The 24873-nt window shown below is 37.9% G+C and overlaps 1 long non-coding RNA gene and 1 pseudogene across 1 annotated transcript in view; one reads left to right on the top strand and one right to left on the bottom strand.

Annotated features, from left to right (window-relative positions):
• Positions 1-24534, top strand: part of LOC139081826 (uncharacterized) — a 50646-nt gene extending 26112 nt beyond the window's left edge. The window contains exon 3 of the long non-coding RNA XR_011537230.1: positions 23652-24534. This is a non-coding gene — a long non-coding RNA (uncharacterized lncRNA). The remainder of the gene's footprint in view (positions 1-23651) is intronic.
• LOC103540580 (protein LTV1 homolog pseudogene) lies at positions 1916-13383 on the bottom strand (annotated as a pseudogene).
• Positions 24535-24873: the final 339 nt, after the last annotated feature.

Raw genomic sequence — 24873 nt, 5'->3', positions numbered from 1 at the left:
CAAATGTTCCAGAACTACCGAAGTAGAACATGCCCCTAGTCTTTGACTTTTGATTTTCCCATACCCCTTTTAGGAAGGGCAAGTTAATTAATTTTTAACAGAGTAATATGCTTATTTTCTTCTTTTATCTCATGCAGTGATAGCACTGTTTGCTGAATCTGAGTTTTTTTCTTTATTTGGGGCCCACATATTTGTTTCACTAATATCCTTTACTAGATTCTGACCTATGAGTCTCCCCATAATAAGAGATAAAAAATAAGTTCTGAGTTGGCCAAAAGTAGTCCACAAATCCTATCCTACTTTATCTCCTAGACAGAACCAGACTGAATCTATCTTTTTTTTTTGCATGGTACCGTTTCAGTAGCCACAGCAATAGTAGTAACAGTAATTATATTAGTAGTCATCATAGAGATAATAATAAAAATGATAATAGCTAATATTTATATTGTTTTAGAATATCTCATCTTCCCTGGACTTCCTTAGGAACCTAATGTGGTAAATTTTATATGTCTGTTTCTCGGGACACAGGTAATAATTGCATCCCATTTATAGTAACTGTTTTAGCGTGAAGCTCACTTAACGGTAAGTACCACTTAACAGTGGTCTTCCTTGCCCTATTATATATTGACAGTCTTTCTGAATCCACTTGGTGAACCTGTCGGTATGTGGAGCATTGACAGGGATACTAAGAGCACATTTCTCCATCGTTTTCTGGATCCTGGTTCTCTTAGGTAGTTACTTCAATCTGCTCTTGAAGATCTTGCCACTCTTTGTGAGATGCCTTTGGGCATCAGCCTCACTTTCTGATCTGATAACACTTCAGTCATCACCTCCTTTATCTAATAAGCTCATTAACAGAAGTAGCTTTTCCACTCGGGTGCACCTCTTTTTGCCTTTAGATATATAGCCTGGCCTCTGATCATCGCACTTTCCATTTCATTGGTGTCTCACTTGTCTTTTAAAATCTCAGTCTTTCTTCTGTTTCCTTCAATTTTAGTGATACTCTCTTTCTTTCCTGGTTATTACGCTCAAACTTCTCCTATTCTGCTAATAAGACTCAAGCATATTTTTCAAACCACTCCTCTTCCTTCTTAATTTCTAGCGCATGTCTGATTTCTAGAGTCAGTATATTCCAGGAGCAGCCCTGTGAAATTGCTTTCTTATACTTCCCTTGCCTTATTTTCAGAATTGTTTCTTTACCTTAAGAAAATGTGACATAGTCTCTTTATAATAAGAGTCTCCTCCATTTTTATTTGTTCATTGATAAAATCTATCACTCTTCTCCTGGTGAAATAATAGTTTGGTCTCTGGTATCTAAACCTACCACCAGAATCTATGCATCAAAGACAATTGGTGATGTGGCAGCGAGAGGATAACCTGGAGGCCATGAGCAAAACCACATGACTCGAGCAGTGAGCTCTTCCACAGATTCCTGCTTGGCTCTGAATATAGTTTAAAGCCGAATTAAAAAAGGAAAATTATTTGGGGCAGCTGATCTACAGCAGCCTGTCAAGGGCCTGCCCTAGGAACTTAAAACTAGAACTCCGCCCATCACTATTATAGTCCTTATGGAACTTTGTTGCCCTTGGATTTTTTTTCAAGTCGTGAAGATATTTTCCATTGATTGTAAAATCATTTATTTTAGAGTTAATGTAAGCTTATAGCATAACATTAAAGTTAATTAAATGTTAAAAACGACTTGAATAGATATTAAAATAAAAATAAAAATATGACAATATGTAGATGGTCAGCAGGGAAAACTTGCTGGTATAAAATTAATTCAAACTCTATACTTTTTCTCAGTACCTGTCAGTAAAAATGGCAGAGTTTTATCACTTAAAGCTTCTAAGGCATCATTGAACATCATGAGGAGTCCCTAATGGGAAATGTACCTTTCCTAAATGTCCTGTTGTCATCACTTTAGACCCTCAACATTCTTCCCATTCAGTCCCTCCTTTTCCTGCCTTCTTTTCTTCAATTTGAAGCCTAGTTTGTTAGCTTTCATCTACACTCTCTGTTCCTTCTGCTCTTCTAACTTACTTTCTGGCTCTCTTATTTTCTTTGCTTTCATTTTTAGAAGGTGATTAGTTTCATACCTCAGGCAGATCACTGCCGTTAACAATCTGCATTTATTAATTTGCTTTGCCATGAGTCCTTTCTTTGATAAACCATTGAGGGATATTCCTGTTTTAGAAAATATTTGGATTTGTTTGGACTTTAGTTGATACTTGATAAGCTAAGGATGGTTGTGTAAGTGTGAGCATGTGCTAGAAATGAATTCGTAATCCCCCTTCTCTTGCTTCCTCTGAAACTACAGGAATGGTCTCTTCCTACTCAGACTCATAAATTTTGTTTACTGCCATACCTTTATCCTCAGAGGCTTAAAGAGTATTCAGCTTTATAGAATTCTCTGCCTTCTCTTTATGTCAATCATTCAAAACTTCATGTCACCAGTTGCTATCTACATGAATGGAAACCTCCAATTTGGCATTGATAAGGTTTGGCGATCTTATCCTCATCATATTGCTCATAAAACTTCTCACACTTCTCATGTAGAGTTGGCCACTCATTTCTTTTCATGACTGAGGAAGTGATAGAATACTCTGTCATTTTTCTTTCCTAAAAAAGTGACTTTCTATGAAGTGTACCCAGGCAGACAAGTCGTCTTCGTCTGATAATGGGCTTTGAAAATCATAGTCCTCATTCCTCCCTATCATTTTCCTTCCCATCGCCATATCTTCCCACTCACTGCCATTTTCAGCTTCAGCTTTTTGTACATCCATTTTCTCTTCTTCTCTTTTTCCTCATCAGCCTGAATAATAAAATCATATTCACATACACTATCTGAATTATCAAAGTCAAAATTATCGCCAAGAGCTACAAAAATGTCAGGATCCAAATCCAATTGAGGGCCCAAAACAGGAGCACTCAATTGGATTTATTTACCAATCCAATATCTTCCTCAAACAAATGCAAATACTGATTAAGGAAATTAATTCCAGGGCCTGGAATCACTGAAGTTTCTTCTTTCTCACCTCTCCTGTTACGTGTACTTAAGCCGTTTTGGGGAACAAATGTGGAGGGCCCCCGATGGTTCTTTCAGGTGCTGTAGATAGTCATAATTATCATCGAAGAACTCTCCATAACTTCCTTTGTTTTGCTCATCTTCCTCATCATTTATCTTCTGTGTAGGCAACAGAACCCTCTGGGGTGCATTTGCATCTGCTGATGAAGACTCTTTGACTTGAGTGGACCATGTGAAAAGACAGTTTTCCTCTTATAAAGGGTTTCTTTTGGTCTTTGTTCTTTTCCCACTCTGCAGCCCTGTGGAGCTCACACCAAGAATGGTGACTACACACCTGAGGGTCCCAGAGCAGGTGACACACATCTGAGAAGCAGACAAGGCCCAGCTAGCAGCCATGTCTCAAGGCCATGCCACATGTCTGCCTTTGAACTTTAAAGTGCAGGCCTGAAGACTTCGCTCAAAGACACTGTAAAAGCTGCAAATATTATTTCACCCAACAATGCCTAAAATCACCAAATCCCTACTTCAGGCACACCTGGAAGGTCAGCCAGAGCTGCCAAGATTCTCAAGTTCCCTACCCAACTCTGCCTCACCCAGGCTTGAAAGGCTCCATAGCCCAACACACGAAAGCCCCAGCCCTGGATCAAAACTCTGATTTCCCATGCTATTTTGTTCCCTCCCTCATTCATTTCCTAATTATTTCTTGTGGTTCCCTGCTCATTTACCAGATATTGGAGTCTAAGCAGATCAATAAGTGCTATTCCTTTCTCCTCATCCTGAGTCTGGAACCAATCTAGAGACAGGCGCAGGATTCTGAGAGGATAAAATAGTCAGTATGGCACCTTGATTAAAGAGAAAACTGATTCCTAGAATCAGAGTATTTCAGACATAAGATTTTAAATTGAACCTTAGCCTCTGGATTCCATGGGTTCTTGAGTGGTATTTCTACCTTGCTTAGTCCAAAAGTGAGACTTCTTCTTTTCATAATAGAAGCCTCCACTAATTGTAGTTTGTTCATTAATCAATCTACCAGTTTTACCTGGGTAAAATAACAATGTGGATTTCTTGAGATCTGTGGCTTAATTGGTGTGCACCCCTAATTTACACAGGGTTACGCTCTTTACCACTGGCACAGCCAATAAGTACAAGCCTCCCTCTTAATCATTCCTTATCTGGTTGGAGCAGAAGTCAGAAAGGTGGCTTCAGTGGATAAACTGCCACATGGAACCGAAAGCCAGGTAAATGGAGCTCCCCTCCCAGGAGATATATTCTCTATCTATCAATGTGTGAGAAATCATTTTAGCCAGCCCTTCCCCACCCCCCACCCCCTGCCTCAAATCTGAAGTAGTTAGCGAAGAGGCAGCTGATTCAGAAGACTGAGCCATCCTCAGAGGAAGTACCAGGAACACATGTAGTCTCATCCTTGAACAAAAAATGATAATTGATACTGCTATATAGATAACCTACTAGTCAGTGAAAAGGTTCAAATTTAGATAACAGAAGGTTTAGATAGAAAGGTCAAATCAAATTTCCTGCCATTTGACTTTCATGTTTTTTTGTCTCCAGTTTGAATTACAGAGAAGGAATGGGACTGACCAGTTGTCAGCATTCTTTTTTTTTTTTTTTTTTTTGAGTTATTGATAGGTTACAATCTTGTGAAATTTCAGTTGTACATTAATGTTTGTCAGTCATGTTGTAGGTGCACCACTTCACCCTTTGTGCCCACCCCCCACCCCACCTTTCCCCTGGTATCCACTAAACTGTTCTTGGTCCATAGTTTTAAATTCCTCATATGAGTGGAGTCATACACAGATTATCTTTCTCTTGCTGGCTTATTTCACTTAACATAATTCTCTCAAGGTCCATCCATGTCATTGCAAATGGGATGATTTTGTTCTGTTTTGCAGCTGAGTAGTATTCCATTGTATATATGTACCACATCTTCTTTATCCATTCGTCTGTTGATGGGCACTTAGGTTGCTTCCACGTCTTGGCTATTGTAAACAGTGCTGCAATAAACATTGAGGTGCACATGACTTTTTGGATTGCTGACTTCAGGCTCTTTGGATAAATACCCAGTAGTGGGATGGCTGGATCGTATGGTAGTTCTATTTTTAGTTTTTTGAGGAATCTCCATACTGTTTTCCATAGTGGCTGCACCAGTTTGCATTCCCACCAGCAGTGTATGAGGGTTCCTTTTTCTCTGCAACCTCTCCAACATTTGTTGCTATTGGTTTTAGATATTTTTGTCATTCTAACGGGTGTAAGGTGATATCTTAGTGTAGTTTTGATTTGCATTTCCCTGGTGATCAGCGATGATGAGCATTTTTTCATGTGCCTATTGGCCATCAGTATATCTTCTTTGGAGAAATGTCTGTTCATGTCTCCAGCCCATTTGTTGTTTGGGTTGTTTGATGTTTTGTGATTGAGTTGTGAGAGTTCTTTATATATTAAGGATATTAAGCCTTTGTCAGATATATGACTTGCAAATATTTTTTCCCAGTTAGTGGGTTGTTTTTTTGTTTCAATCCTGTTTTCATTTGCCTTGAAGAAGCTCTTTAATCTGATGAAGTCCCATTTGTTTATTCTTTCTATTGTTTCCCTTCTCTGAGAAGGCATGGTGTCCGAAAAGATCCTTTTAATACTGATGTCAAAGAGTGTACTGCCTACATTTTCTTCCAGAAGCCTTATGGTTTCAGGTCTCACCTTTAGGTCTTTAATCCATTTTGAGTTTATTTTGGTGAATGGTGAAAAAGAATGGTTAATTTTCATTCTTTTACATGTGGCTTTCCAGTTTTCCCAGCACCATTTGTTGAAAAGACTTTCTTTTCTCCATTGTATGCCCTCAGCTCCTTTGTCAAAGATAAGCTGTCCATAGATGTGTGGTTTTATTTCTGGGCTTTCAATTTTGTTCCATTGATCTGTGCACCTGTTTTTGTACCAGTACCATGCTGTTTTGATTACTGTAGCTTTGTAGTATGTTTTGAAGTCAGGGATTGTGATGCCTCCCGTTTTGTTCTTTTTTCTCAGGATTGCTTTAGCAATTCGGGGTCTTTTGTTGCCCCATATGAATTTTAGGATTCTTTGTTCTAATTCTGTAAAGAATGTCATTGGGATTCTGATTGGGATGGCGTTGAATCTGTAGATTGCTTTAGGTAGAATAGACATTTTAACTATGTTTATTCTTCCAATCCATGTACATGGAATGTCTTTCCATCTCCTTATGTCGTTATCCAATTCTCTCAGAAAGGCCTTGTAATTTTCATTATATAAGTCCTTCACTTCCTTAGTTAAATTTACCCCAAGGTATTTTATTCTTTTTGTTGCGATTGTGAATGGTATTGTATTCTTGAGTTCTTTTTCTGTTGGTTCATTACTGGAGTATAGAAATGCTCAGTTGTCAGCATTCTTGATGCCCCTACAGAATGTTCCTGCCCAGTTGTCTGGAAGCTAGATGTAACTTGGAGGATATGTGCTTATTTTATTTTATGAGGTATTGACACATCTGTTTTATATTTTTTATTTTCTATAGAGATAATTTGAGCATTGTTTGAGAATGTTTGAGAATGATCATAATTCAAAAAGAAAAATCTTTGATTAGACTTGGAAACAAATGTTATAATTTAAAATATAATGTAGTCCATAAGAAAATGTGTTGATTTACTTTTTTAAATGACTGCGACATTTGAAGTGATTATAATATAGCACGTAGAGAGAAAATTATATTATTGTAAATATAATTCAGTGCACTAAGAGCAAGAAATTAATATTATGAAATTCCAAAATTAACCTCTTATATCAGATATCTACGCTATTTCTTTCCACCTCTTTTTTATTTTTGTCATCAAATGGATTAATTATGTACTTTTTTGGGATTCCATTTCACCTCCTTAGCTTACTGGTTATAACCCTCTGCTGTATTGTTCTAGTGGTTATTTTACAGTGAATATATACATCTTTAACTTATCACAGCCTACCTCCAAGGGATGTTTTAATACTTTACATATGGAATATGAACGTTAAATATAGTATACTTCCATTACTTCCCTTTCTGTGCTATTGTTGGTAAACGTTTTACTTCTACGTATGCTACTAAGCCCCTAATACATTGTTGTCATTTTTACTTTCAGCAGATGATTATATTTTAAGATATTTAAATAATAACTTAAAAAATCTTCTTTATGGGGCCGGCCCCGTGGCCGAGTGGTTAAGTTCACGTGCTCCGCTTCAGCGGCCCAGGGTTTCACTGGTTCGGATCCTGGGCGCGGACATGGCACAACTCATCAGGTCATGTTGAGGTGGCATCCTACATGCCACAACCAGAAGGACCCACAACTAAAATATACAACTATGTACTGGGGGGATTTGGGGAGAAAAAGCAATTAAAAAAAAAACAAAAAAAGAAGATTGGCAACAGTTGTTAGCTCAGGAACCAATCCTTTAGAAAAAAAAATCTTCTTTATATTTAGCCTCATGATTACCATATCCAGCATTCTTCATTCCATTGCGTAGAGACCACTTTCCATTTGGTATTATTTTACTTCTGCTTGAAGGATTTCAACATTTTTTGAAGTTTATGATCTTCTAGTGATAAAACTTTCAGCTTTCATATGCCTGAAAAAGTCTTTATTTTGCCTTGATTTTTGTATGATATTTTTCTGGGTAAAGAATCTCAGGTTTATGGTGCTTTTCTTTTAGTACTTTAAAGATATTACTGGACTTGTCTTCTAGCTCTCATTATTTTCTACTAGAAATCACCTATCACCCCCTATCTTTGTGCCTCTGTATGAAATCTGTCTTTGTCCTCAGGTAGCTTTTAAGATTTCCTCGTTAGCACTGACTTTAAGTAATTTCATTATAATGTGCTTGCTGTATGTTTTTTTCTTCCGTGTTTCTTGTTCTTGGGGTTTGTTGAGTTTCTCAGACCTGTGAGTTTATGACTTTAATCAAATTTGGTAAATTTTCAGCCATTGTTGCTGCAAATATTTCCCCCTTCCACCCTTTTGGAGACTTCAATTATGTGCATATTTGACTGCTTATGGTCATCCCACAGTTGACAGATACTCTGTTAACATTTTCAATATTTCTTCTCTATATATTTCATTTTGGATAGTTTCTATTGCTCTGTCTTCAAGTTCATTAATCTTTTTCTCTTCCGTGTATAATTTATTAATCCCACCCCATATATTTTTGCTGTTAGATATTATAATCTTCATCTCTAGACATCCCACGTGGGTCACTTTTATATCTTCTATGTTTTACATAATATGTTCAATCTCTTTTCTGACTGCTTGAACATGAGGAAAACAGTTGTAAAAGCTAGTCTGGGGGCTGGCCTGGTGGTGCAGTGATTAAGTTCGCACATTCTGCTTCAGCAGCCCAGGGTTCGCTGGTTCAGATCATGGGTGCGCACACGGCACCGCTTAGCAAGCCATGCTGTGGTAGACATCCCACATATAAAGTAGAGGAAGATGGGCATGTATGTTAGCTCAGTCTTCCTCAGCAAAAAAAGAGGAGGATTGATGGCAGGTGTTAGCTCAGGGCTAATTTTCCTCAAAACAACAAAAAAAACTTGTTTAATGTCCTTGTCTAATAGTTCTATCATCTGTGTCATTTATGTGTGAGTTATAATTGATTGATTCTTTTTTTCTCATTATAGACCATATTTTCCTGTTTCTTTGTATGCCTGTATTTGATATAAAACACTGTACATTTTACCTTGGGTGCTGAATATTTTTATATTCCTTTGAATATTCTTGTACTTGTTCTAGGACAGTTAGTTGGAAATCATTTGATCTGAGTCTTGCTTTTAAACTTGGTTAGGCGGAAGTAGAGCTGTATTTAGTCCAGAGTTAATTTTCACCCACCACTGAGGTAAGAACCTTCTTACTACCCTTACCAATGACCACTGATTACGTGATTTTACAGTCTTATGGTTGGAGAGGCTTTATTCCTGACCTTGTTTGGCCTCTGGACGCTGCTTCTTCTAACTTTTTTTATTTTTTATTTTATTGAGGTCATATTGGCTTATAACATTGTGTAAATTTCAGGTGTACATTATTACATATCAGTTTCTGTATAGACTGCATCGTGTTCACCACCAATAGTGTAGTTTTTATCTGTTACTGTACACTATGCCCCTTAACTTCTTTCTTTTCTTTTCTTTTTTTTTTTTGGTGAGGAAGATTGGCCCTGAGCTAACACCTGTTGCCAATCTTCCTCTTTTTTTCCCTCCCCAAAGCTCCCCCAGTACATAGTTATATATCCTAGTTGTAGGTGCTTCTGGCTCTTCTACGTGGGACTCTGCCTCAGCATGGCCTGATGAGCGTTGCTAGGTCTTCACCCAGGAGCTGAGCTGTTGAACCCTGGGCTGCCAAAGTGGAGCATGTGAACTTAACCACTCAGCTATGGGCCAGGCCCACCTTTACCCCTTTCACCCTTACCCTAGGGTAACCACCAATCTGTTCTCCTTATCTGTGTGTTTGTTTATCTTTCTAATCTTTTCATGTGGTTTTCCACCTGCCCTCAGATAGTCTCCTCACAGGTCTGTACTGGTCAGTACTCGACTGAATACTCAGTGGAAACATTTGTGGATCTCAGGAGATCTCTCTGTGCAAAATTTTGCCCCATTCAGTACCCTGGTGCAAACTTTAGCCACCTTCACTCCCCTGGACTCCCAGCTCTGCTTCCTCAGCTCAAGCAGGTGCCTGGGCTCTGTCTGACGTCCCCCTCCCTGGTCCATGCCCTGGAAACTTTCTTCAGGCCGTGAGCTAGGTCATCAACAGCTCCCTGTCTCTGAGGGATCACTGCCCGTCATTGCCTGATACCCAATGTCCTGAGTGCTGTTGTCTTATATGTTTTGTCATATATTTCATATGTTTTCAGTTGTCTCATGAGGAAGTGTCAATCTAGCCTCTCGCACTCAATCTTAAATGCAAGTGGAAGTCCCATTGGTTGATTTTCAGATGTTGCACCAGCCTTATAGACTGGTAAGAACCCCACTTGGTCATGATGGATCATCCTTTTTCTGTATTGCTGGATGGGGTTTGCTAATGGTTTGTCGAAGAATTTTGCATCTGTGGTCATAAGGGAGATTGGTCTGTACTTTTCTTTTTCTGATAATGTCATCATCTGGTTTTGGTTTCAGGGTAAAGCTGCCTCTATAAAATAAATTAAGAAATGTTTTCTCCCCTTCTAGAGTCTGGAACAAGTTGTATATAATTTATAATATTTCTTTATTAAAGACTGGGTAGAATTTACTAGTGAAAATATCTGGACCTGGAATTATCTTTGTTGGAAGGTTTTTAAGGACAAATTCTATTTCTTTAATAGATATAGGACTGTTCAAGTTGTCTGTCTCCTCTTGAGTGAGATTTGATACTTTGGGTTTTTTAAGGAATTTTTCAATTTCATTGAAGTTGCTGAGAGCAGTTTCTGTAGAACAGTGCAGGCAAAAGCAGACCGCGGTGAACTTCAGGTCTTTGCAGGGGTTTTGGTACAAAGTGTAGCACGTAATTTAGTACCGGGAGAGAAATGGGTTCAAGAGAGGGCTTTTTTATTTTTTAAATATAAAGAGAATGAAGGAATATATGGTGATAAGAACAACACAGTAGAGAGTTTTGATTGCCTAATGTTTAATTCATAGGATTAATCTGTAAGCAAATAGGATAAAAAGTATACAAACTGATTTTAAATCACCGAGTAGTGTGCAAAGAGAGTTGTAATGTGAATTTCGTGCACATTCTTCTTGACCTTTCATCCTTGCGTCCTAGACCGAGGCAGATTACTGAGTGCTATTCAGTGGAGAACTGCTTCGCCCGCTTGAAAAAAACAAGCTGCCAGATAACCATTGCCCCTCAGGTTTAATTCAAAGTGAGAGCCATTATAGTTGAGCGGGTAGATGTTTTAATGTGTATTATTACTGTTCCTCCTTTTCCACGTACTTTTCCATCACTTGATATTTTGTTTCTAAAATGGGGAATGCAAAATCATCCTGATAATTTTTACTCATTTGTGAAAATAGCCACTGAATGGAGCCAACAAGATGCTCTAATGCGCTTAGAAGAGGAGGGAGAGGCTCAGCAGCTGCTTTGCAAACAGGGAACTTGGTCTGCAGGGGACACGGCCTGAGAGATGAGCCCTGCTTGTTGACAGCAACAAGTTATCGGTTTCGAGCCAATCATCATGCAAAGGGCTGGATGAGAGTGACCTAGGCAAAGCATACCGTCAGTGCAAAATCTTGATGGCAAAAAAGCTTCATGTTATTTACTGCATAGTAGACCGAATGCAGTGGTGTAAGAGGGTGTTACAAGATGAGATCTCAGATATAGGCAGGGACCAAATTATTATGGACTTGTGGGCTTTGGATAAAACACTTATATTTTATTCTATGTTCGATGCTAGGTAGAGGATTTCTGTTTTTAAAAGATCATTTGGACTGCTGCATAACAGATGGATGATAGCAAGCAAGAGTAGAAGCTTACAGCAGACTATCGAGGTCATTCAAAGATGGGGACACTATCCACTAGGGTGCAGATGAAGTGAAGGAGGTGAACTTGGGGTATATTTTGGAGGTAGAACTCAAATTTTGAAATTAGACTGGGGTTAAAATTCTTCTGCCACTTACTTGTTATATAATTTTGGACAATTTTTAAAAATCTTTCCTGTATGGTTTCTTAGATGCAGGATGGGGATTATGGGAAGATATAGAATAGAAAGTTTATAGAACAATGTCTGGCATGTAGTAGGCACTCAATAAATAGTAGCTATCATTCTCCTCATGTTATTGCAGCCCCATAGCTGATCTTCCTGTGTCCAATTTTCTTTTCACACAAACATATCTCCACATTGCCACTAGAACTATCTTTATAAGTCACGGATCCTATTACTCCTTTGCTTAAGAAACTCTTAAATCCTTCTGCTGAGTATAAACCTCATGGCATACATCAAGGACGTCTACCTGTCTTTGCATCTTCATCTCTGACATCATTCTCCCTCCGCTAGGCTCTGGACCAGTGCTTCTCAAATTTTAATGTCCTTAGCTTTCCAAGGGATCCAGTTAAAATGCGGACCCTGATTCAGGAGATCTGGGTGAGGCTTGAGGTTCTGCATTTCTAATAAGCTCCCGGGGATGCTGTTCCTGCTGGTCTCTGGACCACACTTTGAGAAGCATAGCACTAGAGTACATAAAGCGCCCGCAAGGTTGTTTTGAGTCTCCTAACTTTGCCTTTTCTCAGCCTGATCTCGCTGTCCAGAGCGACTTTTGTTTATTTCTCTGCTTAATGAAATCATTCTCATCTTTCAAGGTCTATCTAGCTCAAGGTCACTTTCTCTATGAAATTTTCTTCAAACACCCTTTTCATTCACCACCACAGCTTAGTAAATGTTTGCGTTCTCCTCCCCTGTGGCGTTGTGTAAATAGCTTTTATCACAGTATGTATCATTTTACGTGGAGCTGATATTTAGATTGTCGGTCTTCTTCTTCCTTGTAGGACAGTATTTCTTGAGGGTAAACGTTGTGTTTCTGTTTCTTCCACAAGTTGCACAGCTCATTACACAAAGGGCACATGGCAAGTGTTCAGTAAATATTTCTCAAATAAGTGAAACTGTGATGTATACTTCTGAAAAATGGTGACTCACTCTGTATAGAAAATATTACTCCAAGTAAACAAAAAAGTTGTTTTTGTTTTTTTAGCTTAAACTATTGATTTTGCATTTCTCTATGTAAAATATTCCTTTTCTTCTTAAAATTGCTTCAGTGTTCTAGCTGGTCCCCTAAAGCAATTATATCTCCATAATATACATCTATTAATCTTAACAGAGCAATATATCTTTTCCAGGTTGAAAAGCCTCAGGCTTTCTCTTAACTAATGCTAAGATAAAATTTATAAAGATTATACACACTGTGACTAATGATTTCTTTTAACTGTGCTACCAGAGGATAATATGATTAAAAAGCTTTTGCCTGAAGCTGGGAAGGAATGAGAAAAAGAATGGAAATACAATCACCTTTTTAATATTTGAGTAATATAAAGAGAATAGGAATGGTACTAAATTTATGTTTTAATATCTGTAGCTAAATCTAAAAAAAAAGTTCATTTCAAACTTTTTAAAAATTGTATTTGTCTAATGGAAAAATTTATGAATCGTATTGGATGAGAAGTTTCTTTACTGGTGCATGTGCAGTTACTTCCATTTCTTAAGATTTTTTAGCCTTGTTGAAATTTTCTCAAGGAAAGAAACCCAGTTTGTGCCCCACCCTCCCCCCACAATGCCCCCATCACGGGTTCCCAACCAGGGAAAATCTCTTTGAAGTCGGGAAAATCTCTTTGAAGTCGATTAGAACTCCTTGCTGACATCGTCGTAACATAAAATGAGAGAGTTGCCTACAATGGCTAAGCTACAGATACCTACAGTGATCAGCAGGTTGGACAGCTCTGTTCTCAGGGCTGGTGAGCTGTGTCTTCCCTATGCACAGTTCTTGGTGTTGCTGATTTCAGTTAAGGAGACTTTCAAATTGTAATTTACATAGCATTAACACTTTTCCCTGAGAAGCGACAGTTTTATGGAGACATTTCCTTGTCTGTTCTCATGCAATTAAAAAAAAAAATCCACGGGGCATTCATTAACACTTCTAAAAGTGATAGGCTGTGTTTTTATGCCATTTTCATTTGCACTGCTTCTGATCTTACCATCACTAATTAAAAAGGGAATTTAGGGTAATACAAACAATGCTTTTTGGCTTTACGAGGAGCTAGTTCTTGTCTGATAAAGGAGAAAAGTCTACAAGGCCTCTTGGACAAAGGATGAGCATGTGCTCTTTATGGCTTCCCTCTCAAGAGGACTTATAATCTATCATGTCTGAGGTCCCTTCCTCTGTGGCACTCTCTCCTAGTGTAGCTTCTGTCACCTCTTTATGTCCTCTTCTCAGCCTGGGGAGGGTACCCTTAAATCAACCACTTTGGAAGGAAGGTAAGATTTCAGTTGGGTCTTGAAATGGGAATACGATTTTAGTATAAGGAGGGGAGGTAGCTGGTTATGCTTGGTTAAGAAAGAATTGTCAGGTGAAGCCCAGATGTAGGGAGAAGATCAGTAATATTCCAGGGGCAGCTCAGTGATGAGATTTGTTGGACAGTAATAGATAATTGAAACTTAAGACCAGATTGTTGAGAAACTTCAATTGGGAGCAGGGTGTTTGGACTTTATTCAGTACATATTGACAAGTTATTAAAGGAGTTTTTAAAAGGACAGGATGGTGGCTATGTTAAATTTGGATGGGCATAGGTATGAGATATCCTGGGACTACAGTGATATTCAACCAAGGAGGAGAGGGAGGAAAATGCAGTAAGTGAAACTGAGCCTTGGCAAGTTGACTCCATGTGTAGTCTGGTCCATGGCGAGCTCAGAAGCTCAAGCAGCAAGTGGACAATTATAGTAATAGGAACCACTTTTTTTCTGCTTTTTCTCCCCCAATCCTCCCAGTACAGAGTTGTATATTTCAGTTGTGGGTCCTTCTAGCTGTGGCATGTGCAACGCCACCTCAGCGTGGCCTGACAAGCGGTGCCATGTCCGCACCCAGGATCCGAACCAGCGAAACCCTGGGCCACCAAAGTGGAGCATGTGGACTTCACCACTCGGCCATGGGGCCGGCCCCAGGAACCATGTTTTTCTGCTGGGGAATAGCAATAAAGATATTAAATAGCAATTCTGGAAGTCAGGAAAGTCACGGTGCATATCACAAAATCTTCCCATTTGCCAGATCCCTTGCCAGTGGGAAACAAGTACAGAGGGCAGTATTCATGTGAAGAGAAAGGCTTCTCATAGTTGAGGCAGAGGACGAGGGACTCCTCGTTACCTGCTTAGGTTCAAGACAGAATCCTAATTCCACAGTTTGTGTGTGGGGTGAGATGGAATAGGATGAATCTAGGGGGAGCTGGGATTTTAGGCCAATTGACCTGGCAGAAAGTAGAGAGAGAAAGACAGCTATAAGACTAAGGAAATCCAGCTGTCAGTGCTGGATCATCAGATGTTAAGAGGCCAGTCTGATAGTGGTATTGAGATTGCAAACTGCTACGGAGTGGAGCCTGCATTTGTTGATTCAGCTTTGGAGAAGCAGCAGAAAAAATGAAGCACAGTATAGTGGAAGCTTCATTTAATATCTATCCTTTCTTGAAAACTCTTTAGTGTACTTTATAATAATGTTCCAGTGCAATAGCCTGCTATTCAAGTCCCTACCCAATATTAATTAAATGGCCCTGTCCTATATTATCTCTTATAGTTCTCTACGTGAATTTTCTATTGCAAGCAACTCAACTTACACACTAACCTTATGTACCTCATGCTTCCCACTTTCCACTTCTTTTCTTACAATTCTCTCTTCCTGGAATGTTTTTTCCTACTCGTTTCCACTGGTGAAGATTCTGTAAGACCCAGGACAACCATCCACGTCCCTCTTGTTTATTTCAGCACATGGGAACTTGTCTTCCAACATAGAATTTCTTATCCATAAAATGTTTGCTTATTCTATCTTCCCGTGAGAATTCTTTTTCATAACTCACATTTATTCAAAATGACAGGTTTCTGGGGAATCTGCTGTGTGCCAGGCACCATGTTAAGTGCTAGGGAAGACCATATCCCTTGTAACAAGCTTTAACCTTCTAATTTCCTAAACTCTATCAAGACATACCACTGGGCGTCTTAGTCTGTTGGGCTCTCAGAAGCAAATATCATAGACCGACTGGCTTAAGCAGCAGGAATTTATTTCTCACACTTAGGGAGGCTGGGAAGTCCAAGATCAGGGGGCCTTTGACCCGGCTTACAGATGGCTGTCTTCTTGCTGTGTCTTCACATGGCAGAGAGAGGAAAGTCTGGTGTCTCTTTTTCTTCTTTTAAGGGCACTAATGCCATCATGAGAGCTCCACCCTCATGACCTCATCTAAACCTAATCACCTCCCAACGACCCCCAACTCCTCACACCATCACAGCAGGGGTCAGGGCTTCAACATATGAATTTTGGGGGCACACAAACATTCAGTCCACAGCATTCCACTCCAGACCCCCAAAATTCATGTTCTTTTTGCATGCAAAATATATTCATTTCATCCCAACAGCCCTAAAAGTCTTAAGTTGTTCCAGCATCAACTGTAAAGTCTGGAGTCCAGTCTCATCTAAATATCATCTAAATCAAACACGAGTGAGACTCAAGATGGAATTCATCTTGAGGCATGATTCTTCTCTAACTGTGAACCTGTGAAGCCAGATAAATTATTCCCTTTCAAAATACAAAGGTGGGACAGACATAGGATGCACGTTCCCATTCCAAAAGAAAGAAATGGGAAAGAAAGGAGGAGTGCTGGGCCCTAAGGAAGTCTAAAACTTAGCAAGGCAAATCCATTAGATATTAAGGTGCAAGAATAATCTTTTTTGGCCTAATGTTCTGCCCTCCAGGCCCACTGGTCTGGCAAAGTCACTCCCAAAGCTCAGTGGGGCAACCCCACCCCCTTGGCTAGGCAGGGCCGAGGCTCTCTGTGGAGGACCCACCCACATGGGGGCTTTGTGTGGGGGTAGTGGTCCCAGCCTTTGAGACCAAGGTGGAGGCTGCCCTCTCCCCTCTTCCTCTGGGCCTGTGGCAGGAGTGGCAGCCCTGATGATCTCTGAATCACCTTTGGGATCCTTCTTCCCTTTTCTTGAAGAATATATTCACAGATGAATAGCTCTGTGGTCCCATCTTGTAAAATCCAAGGAGTCCAACTGCCTTCATTCTCTCCCACTTTCTCTGTCCTCTTTAGTTCAAACTGGCAGTGTCTTTGCTGGTACAATCCTCTGTTTATTCCTGGTCTCTGCTGAGATGGCTGATTAAGTTCATGAGTCAGACTCATCGGCTCTTTATCAAATGATAGCTCAGACCCACCCTTAGTGTTCTCTTCAGAACAATCTATCTCATTTTTGCAGTTTAGAAAGGCTGAGATTTTGCCTCAGCTCCAAGTTCTGGTTCCTTTTTGCTTGTCTCTCTCCTTTGATATTTTACTATAGGTAGCCAGGAGGAGTCAAGCCCTTCCTTCAATGCTTTGCTTAGAAATCTCCTCAGCTAAATATCCAATTTCATTACTTGGAACTTCTACCTTCTACAAAACGCTAGAACATGAACACAATTTGCCCAAGTTATTTGCTACTTTATAACAAAGATCACCTTTTCTCCAGTTTCCAACAAGATGTTCCTCATTTCCATTCAAGACCTTCCCAGAATGGCCTTTACCATGCATATTTCTACCAAGAGTCTACTCATTATTATTTATGTATTCTCTAAGGAGCTAATAGCTTTCTCTATAGCTGTCCTCTTTTCTTTCTGAGCTGGCATCAGAATCACCCTTGATGTCCATATTTGTATCATGCAATCAAAATTCCTCCAGCCTCTACTCGTTACTCAGTTCTAAAGCCACTTCCCATATTTTTAGGAATTTCTTAAAGCAGCACCCCACTTTATGGTACCACTGGCACACACCAATTCTAAATATTGATGTATTTAATAACAGAATTTCCAAATACATGAAACAAAAACTGATAGAACTGTAAGGAGGAATAGATAAATCCACAATGATTGTTGGAGATTTCAATACCTGTTTTCAACAATTGATAGAATAAGAAGCCAGAATATTAGGAGGGTTGTAGAGTTGAGCAACAGCATCCACCAATTTGAACTAAATGACAGTTATAGCACCCTCCAACTAATAACAGCAGAATATACATTCTTCTCTAGTGCACAGCAAGTATTTATCAAGATAGATCATATGCTGAGCCATAAAATAAGATTCATTAAAATTAGAAAGATTAAAGTCATATGAAATAGATTCTCTAACCCTAATGCAATTAAATTAGAAATCAATAATAGAAAGGTATTCTAAATAACACACTTTTAAATAAACCATGCTTCATAGAAGAAATGAAAGGAACAATTAGAAAGTATTTTGGTCTGAATAAAACTAAAACACAACAGCTAAAATTTATAGAGTGCAGCTAAACAATATGTAAAGAGAAATTTATAGCACTAAATGCGTATTTTAGGGAAGAAAAGGTCATCAATGACCTAAACTTTAACCTTAAGGAACTTGAAAAAGAGCAAATGAAACCCAAAATTAGCAGCAGAAAAAAATAATGAAAATACCAGCAAAATCCATTAAATAAAAAGGAAACAAAAATAACAGAGAAAAATCAATGAAACCAAAAACTAATTCTCTGAGAATATCAATAATACTGTAAAACTCTAGTCAGAGTGATCAGGGAAAAAAAAAGAGGAAACCCATACTGCAAATATCAGGAATAAGAGAGGTGAGGGGCCAGCCCCATGGCCGAGTGGTTAAGTCTGCACGGTCCGCTGTGGTGGCCCAGGGTTTCACTGGTTCAGATCCTGGGCGTGGACATGGCACCGCTCATCAGGCCATGTTGAAGTGGTGTCCCACCTGCCACAACTAGAAGGACCCACAACTAAAAAAATATGCAACTATATACTGGGGGGATTTGGGGAGAAAAAAGCAGGGAGGAAAAAAGATTGGCAATAGTTCTTAGCTAAGGTGCCAATCTTTAAAAAAAAATGAGAGGTGACATCACTGCAAATTATACAGATATTTAAAAAAATAATAAGGAAGAAGACATGCAAATGGTCAACAGATACATGAAAAGGTGCTCAGCATCATTAATCACCAGGGAAATGTGAATCAAAACCACAATGACCTCACACCTGTTAGAATGGCTATTCCCAAAAAGATCAGAAATAACAAATGGTGGTGAGGATGTGGAGAAAAGGGAACCCTTATCCACTCTTGGTAGGAATGTAAAATGGTACAGGCATTTTGGAAAACAGAAGGGAGGCTTCCCAAAAAATTAGAACTACCCAATGTTCCAGTAATTCTACTTCTGGGATATATCCAAAGAAAAAAACCCCACTAACTCGAAAGGATGTCTACACTTCTATGTTCATTGCACCATTATCTACAATGGCCAAGACATGGAAATAACCTAAATGTTCATCAATGGATGAATGGATAAAGTAGTTGTGGTATATACATATATATATATATATATATATATATATATATATGTACACACACACACACACACACACAATGAAATATTATTCAGCCATAAAAAAAGAATGAAATCTTGATATTTATGACAACATGGATGAACCCCAAGGGCATTATGCTAAGTGAAATAAGTCAGATAGAGAAAGACAAATACTGGATGGTCTCACTTATACGCAGAATTTAAAAAAAAACAAAATTGAACTCGTAGATACAGAGAACAGATTGGTGGCTGTCAGAATTAGGGGGTATGGGTGGGGGCGCAAAATGAGTGAGGGGGGTCAAAAGGTACAACCTTCCAGTTACAAGATAAATAGGTCCTGAGGATGTAAGGTACAGCATGGTGACCATGGTTTACAATACTGTATTGTGTATTTGAAAGTTGCTAAGAGAGTAGATCTTGAAAGTTCTCATCCTCAGAAAAAAAAATTATACCTAAGTGTGGTGATGGATGTTAACCGAACTTATTGGGGGTAATAATTTTGCAATATATACATATTTCAAATCATTATGTTGTACATATAAAGCTCATACAATATGTCAATTATCTATCAATAAAGAAAGATAATAGGGGAATATTATGTACAATTTCATGCTAATAATTAATATATGATAAATGATATGGACAAACTCCTTGAAAGAAATAAACTATCAAAGCTCATTCAGGAGGAAATAGATAACCCGAATTGCCCTGTTATCTATTAAAGGAATTGAATTTGTAATTAAAAACTTTCCCACAAAGAAAAAACCATGCTCTAGTGGCTTCACTGTTGAGTTCTGCAAGGCATTTAAGTAAGAAATAATATCAATTTTATGTAAATTATTCCAAAATTTGAAGAGGAGTGAATGCTTCCCAAACTATTCTACGAGGCCAGGATTAGCCTGATACCAAAATCAGACGAAGACATTGCATGAAAAGAAGACTACAGACCAATATCCATGATTAGCACAGATGCAAAAAGTCTTAACAAAATTTTCAAAAATCAAATTTAACATTATATAGAACTGATAATACCTCATGACCGAGATAAACCCAGGAATGCAAAGTTAAACATTTGGAAATCAATCAATTTAATACACCGTGATCAGGTCAAGGGATGCAGAAAAAGTGTTTGACAAGATTCAGTATCTATTCCTGATTGAAATGTTTCAGAAAGCTAGGAATAAAAGGGAATTTCCTTACGCTGATAAAGAGTTATAAAAAGCCTACAATTAAAATTATACTCCATGATGAAAGACTAAGTATTTTCCTCTCTAAGATCAGGAATAAGTGAAAGTGGTCTGTTTTCACCACTTCTGTTCAATATTGTAGGATCTAGACAGTGCAATAAAGGGGAAAAAACCCCAGAGGCATACAGATTGGAAAGGAAAAAGTAGAACTGTCTTTATTGGCAGGGAGCAAGATTGTCTCTTAGAAAATCCAATGCAATCCACTAAAACTTATTCAAACTAATGAGTGAATTTTGCACGTTCTCGAGACACAAAATCAGTATACAAAAACCAATCAGTTGTAAAATGGCCTCTACCAGTAGAATTTTGTTAAATTGAATTGTTTTAGGATTAGCAAAAGACGATGAAGAACTTGTTGAAAGTCAAATGACTCCCTACGAGTATGTGTCACTTTTTCGCGGATATTATGTTGTTAATACCCAGAGAGACCAAAATCTTCTTCGTTTTCTCTCTTGAGAATGTTTACAGCCTGTGCTCTGAAACAGCGATGATTGGACTTCCACTTAGGACTCTGCAGCTCTTCAACTTTATTCTATTTAATATCTGTTCTTTATTTGCTCTGCCTCCTTCTTGCATTCCAGGTTATTTTATTGGCAGATAAATTACCTCACAAAAATCAAGGCTCATTATTTGATGTGGAGATTCATAATGTTCTTCAACTTTTGTTTTGTCCCACTTGCTTACTTCACTCAAATATTCTAAATAACAACATTCTGAGAATTTTTATGTCAGAAATTTAGACATGGAATAGAATTCCAAGAAGTAAATAAAAATTTTATCTGCCTCACATAATTCCTACCTCTAGAGTAGTTCCCAGGCTCTGATTTGACACAGGTGGGCCTTAAAGAGTTGGCCCATTTCCAAGCCATCTCCTATACAAACATTGACAAAGAAATTGGTTTCAGTGTCAGTTATGGTCCATATGAGTGATTATGCTTTACTGACATCAAGAATGTTCTTTTTCTGTATTTCCATTCAAATCGTCCATAAATATGTGACAGCCTCTCCATGCATTTGAGTAAGAATAATACTGATTGATTTGGCTGTATTTTTTAGGATGAGAGAGGAGGTTTTCGGTTTATTTGATGGGAACCTTTAATATCTTAAAATGATGAAACGTGGTAAAAAAAAATTGAGTCAAAGATCTGAGTAACTTGGAAGTGTACATTTCTAAAAGAATAGAAATTAGAAAAGCAACATTTGTACCAGATAAACCATAAATCTGTACCTATTCTAAAGTAGCTTTTCAGATTCTTTGACACTGAGAAATAAAACAACTAATGACAAGCATTATTATATAGTAAAGTATTATATAGTAAAGCAAAGATGTCCCAAGTACTCGAGCTTTCTGGTATGACCTGCTTCTTTTTGTATATATCCAAATGTAATAGACCAACTCCCATCGTAGGTATTGTGAGAGTCACACCACGTTGCCCAATATTTCTATTGATTCTTGGTTTGGGGTGGGACAATTTATAACGTGCTCTAAATTGCTGCTCCTGTAGGTTTCTCAATTCCTATTTGTCATTTTCTTTAGTTTCTGTCCTTTTTCTACTCTGCTTCTTTCTTCAGTATAGGACGTAGCTTTGGTTCTTTAGTTCCTCCAAGCTACACTACAACAAGGTTATCTGTGTCAGAGTCTTAGGTTTGATGTTAGTACAGGAGGATTAAAGACAGAAAGAACAAAAAAAGCAGATTAAATCAAGACAGTAGTTCTTAGGAGTCCTCTGACCATGACAGCTACTAGGAATTTCTCGTTGGCCATCTTTCTTCTTTGTTGTCATTTTTCTGAATTCTTTTTTTCTCCCTTTATCAGATCCTTCTATCGTCTCTAGAAATTTAACTAGCTGGCCACCATGTCTTCATCATTCCTTCATCATCAATGGAAAAAGTGCACAGTTTTTTCTAAACAAATGAAATCAAGGTTTTTCCCCACATTAATTGATTAGTGCAAGGAAACACAAAAATCTTCTAGCAAGTAAACAAACAAACAATAAGTAACTGAAATGTTTCATTTATTTCTTTCATATATTAGGATGCTGAGCCATTTTGTGGAGCATTATCACACACAGACTGCTGGCTTGGTATCCAGTGGATAGCCCTGTAAGGTTGTTCTGGTTGTTGACAGTAGTACTGCTCTCATTGATCGGTGTCTGTGCCCAGCAGTTATCAAATACTTTGAATATCACTTCTGGCTAAATCTATTTTCCTATGTGAAATAAAGGTATACGTTAACATAGTTTTATTTGTAGTATTTTGTAGTTATTACAATTCTTTTTTTCAGTTGACTCATTTCAGGTTGCTTTTCTTTCACGCTTTAATAAAAAATTGATAATATTTATATGTCTTAAAGAAATAATAAATGTATGCATGAAGAGATGTGCCTAGTGAAGCATATATATCACTTGCTGTTTTCTTTATTCCTAACCTCCCTGCCTGAAAATCTAGTTGCACATTTATGTGATTTTTCCCACTGGCACATGGATCAGAATTTAGCATTTAAAACATTTTACATGTAAATTCTAGAAAACATTTAGCTGTTTCTGTGTTTTTTACTTTGTGTGATTTTTGGCGAGTAAAAAAAACACCTCAAAGCTGATCTGAGTCATTCTTGCTACAAAAGCTGAAAAACTGAAATTTCAGTGTATATAATATATTCAGGCATAATATTTGTTTAGATTCATCTTGTAGCTGATTTTCTCTGGTTTAAGAATAAACTTCCAAAAGTGAGCACAGCAATGCCTTAATCATCTGTATTATACTAGTCTAACTCCTAGCATGTTTACTTCAAGAGTATGTGCTTGATTCAGTGTTTACAGCCTCAGAAAATTTGAACCTAATTTCCAGAAATCAGCCTATAAACTTGAAATAAGAAGAAAAATTTTCCCCCCAAAAAACCCATCTTATGTTTACTTATAACCTCTGAGAAGCAAGGACTTTCTTCCCCCCTTGGGAATGTGGGAATAGGATGAGTTCAGTTCTATGTAAATTTAATAGCCCCTAAGATGTAAGTGCAAATAAATTGGTGGTTTTCCAGCATCTGGTAAAGATGCTAGTGCCGGTTCCTTTGTTGGTGCTGACGTCGTCACTACAGTAAAAGAAGCAGTAGAAGCAAGACTGTTTTTTTTTTTAAGCTCTAAATTACACTGTTAAAGTGGAGTTAACACTTTTTGAAACTCCAGATTTACAAGCTCAGATGAGCAGTGAAGAACTTCCAAGCTGTCTGTAAGAAACTAGTGCTATAGAACAAATTTCTTTACAATATTTTAGCTCTTAAGATATTGTTCAAAGATTCTAATATTTACATTTTTTCTTCACAGTTTAACATGCCTGGAAACAAGTTGTATCTTGTCCTGATGTAGCTGTCATTGCTTGTTCATGTGCGTGAAAACTTGCAGAATGCGCGTCAGCAACTTGGAATAAGATTCCAGAGACAGTGTTGCACAGCCATCCCTCTTGATGACATAGATGACAGTATCTTGTGGGAAAACACGGTCACCCGCGACTTTGTGTTGACAATATTTTGAAAGGGGACTTGGAATGTGAGTAAGGTTCAGGGACACCTTAACCAGCTTGTTTGGCTTACATTTTCATTTGCATAAAAATGAGATAAAAACTTATACTTCAACAAGTACTAAAAAGCCATTTCAGTAAGTACGTCGTACAAGTTCCAAGTTACAGAAAACATTGTGTTATAACTCATGTAGTGGTATTTTTTCCTTTCTCTGTGGTACATAAAATAATGGCATCCTTACAAGCATTATGGTGTCATGATTCCTAAATGGACGTAGATCGTGGGATTACAGAATTTTTGAATTGCTGATTTTAAAGAGGTTTTTGTTGTTATGTTTTTTAAAGGGGCGATATGAATCGTATCATATCAAAGGGAGCATTAAAGCATTTCTCAGAGAGATTTAAAAGTAAGATTTTAAAAGATTGAATATTTCCTTTCATTCTCCTAAATAACATTCTTTTTGAGAACTAGTTCCAAATATGTTCTTTAAAATCGAACTTCAAAGTCTAACTTTGAGCCATGAATAAACTACTTTGTTTTATTTATTATAGACAATCATCTTCGAGGGTTTTGAAGTTTAGTTGGGAAGAGGACTTAGCACTCTGCAAGTTTATGTTTAAGATTGCAATATTGACTGGTTATCTTTCCTGAAATGTAACAGACATAATAAATGGCTTGCAATACACAATATTTTCAGAGTGTATGCCATTACTGTATTTGATGGTTATTATTTTTTAAAAATCTCTCTGATCCCCCTTTCTGAAGAGGAACCCGAAATTACCTCTCAGTCTCTTCACTATGTATAATCTATGATTTAGTATTGTGAAACCCATACAGCGACACCTCATTTTCCCAGCCTTGCCCAGGGAAGATTTGTTCCATGTCACTAAATTTCCCAGCTAATTGAAGCATAGACATTTAAATGCCAAACCTAAACCTAATCTTTTTTTTAATCTTTCTGATAGAAATATTTCTACCACCCACCCTTCTGTTATTCTTAGAGAATACTGAAAGTCGAAGCTTTCAAG

Source organism: Equus przewalskii, chromosome 2, assembly GCF_037783145.1.
Source record: "Equus przewalskii isolate Varuska chromosome 2, EquPr2, whole genome shotgun sequence".
Taxonomy (NCBI): domain Eukaryota; kingdom Metazoa; phylum Chordata; class Mammalia; order Perissodactyla; family Equidae; genus Equus; species Equus przewalskii.
The sequence above is the reverse complement of the archived record's forward strand: the minus strand, read 5'-3'. Positions and strand labels throughout refer to the sequence as shown.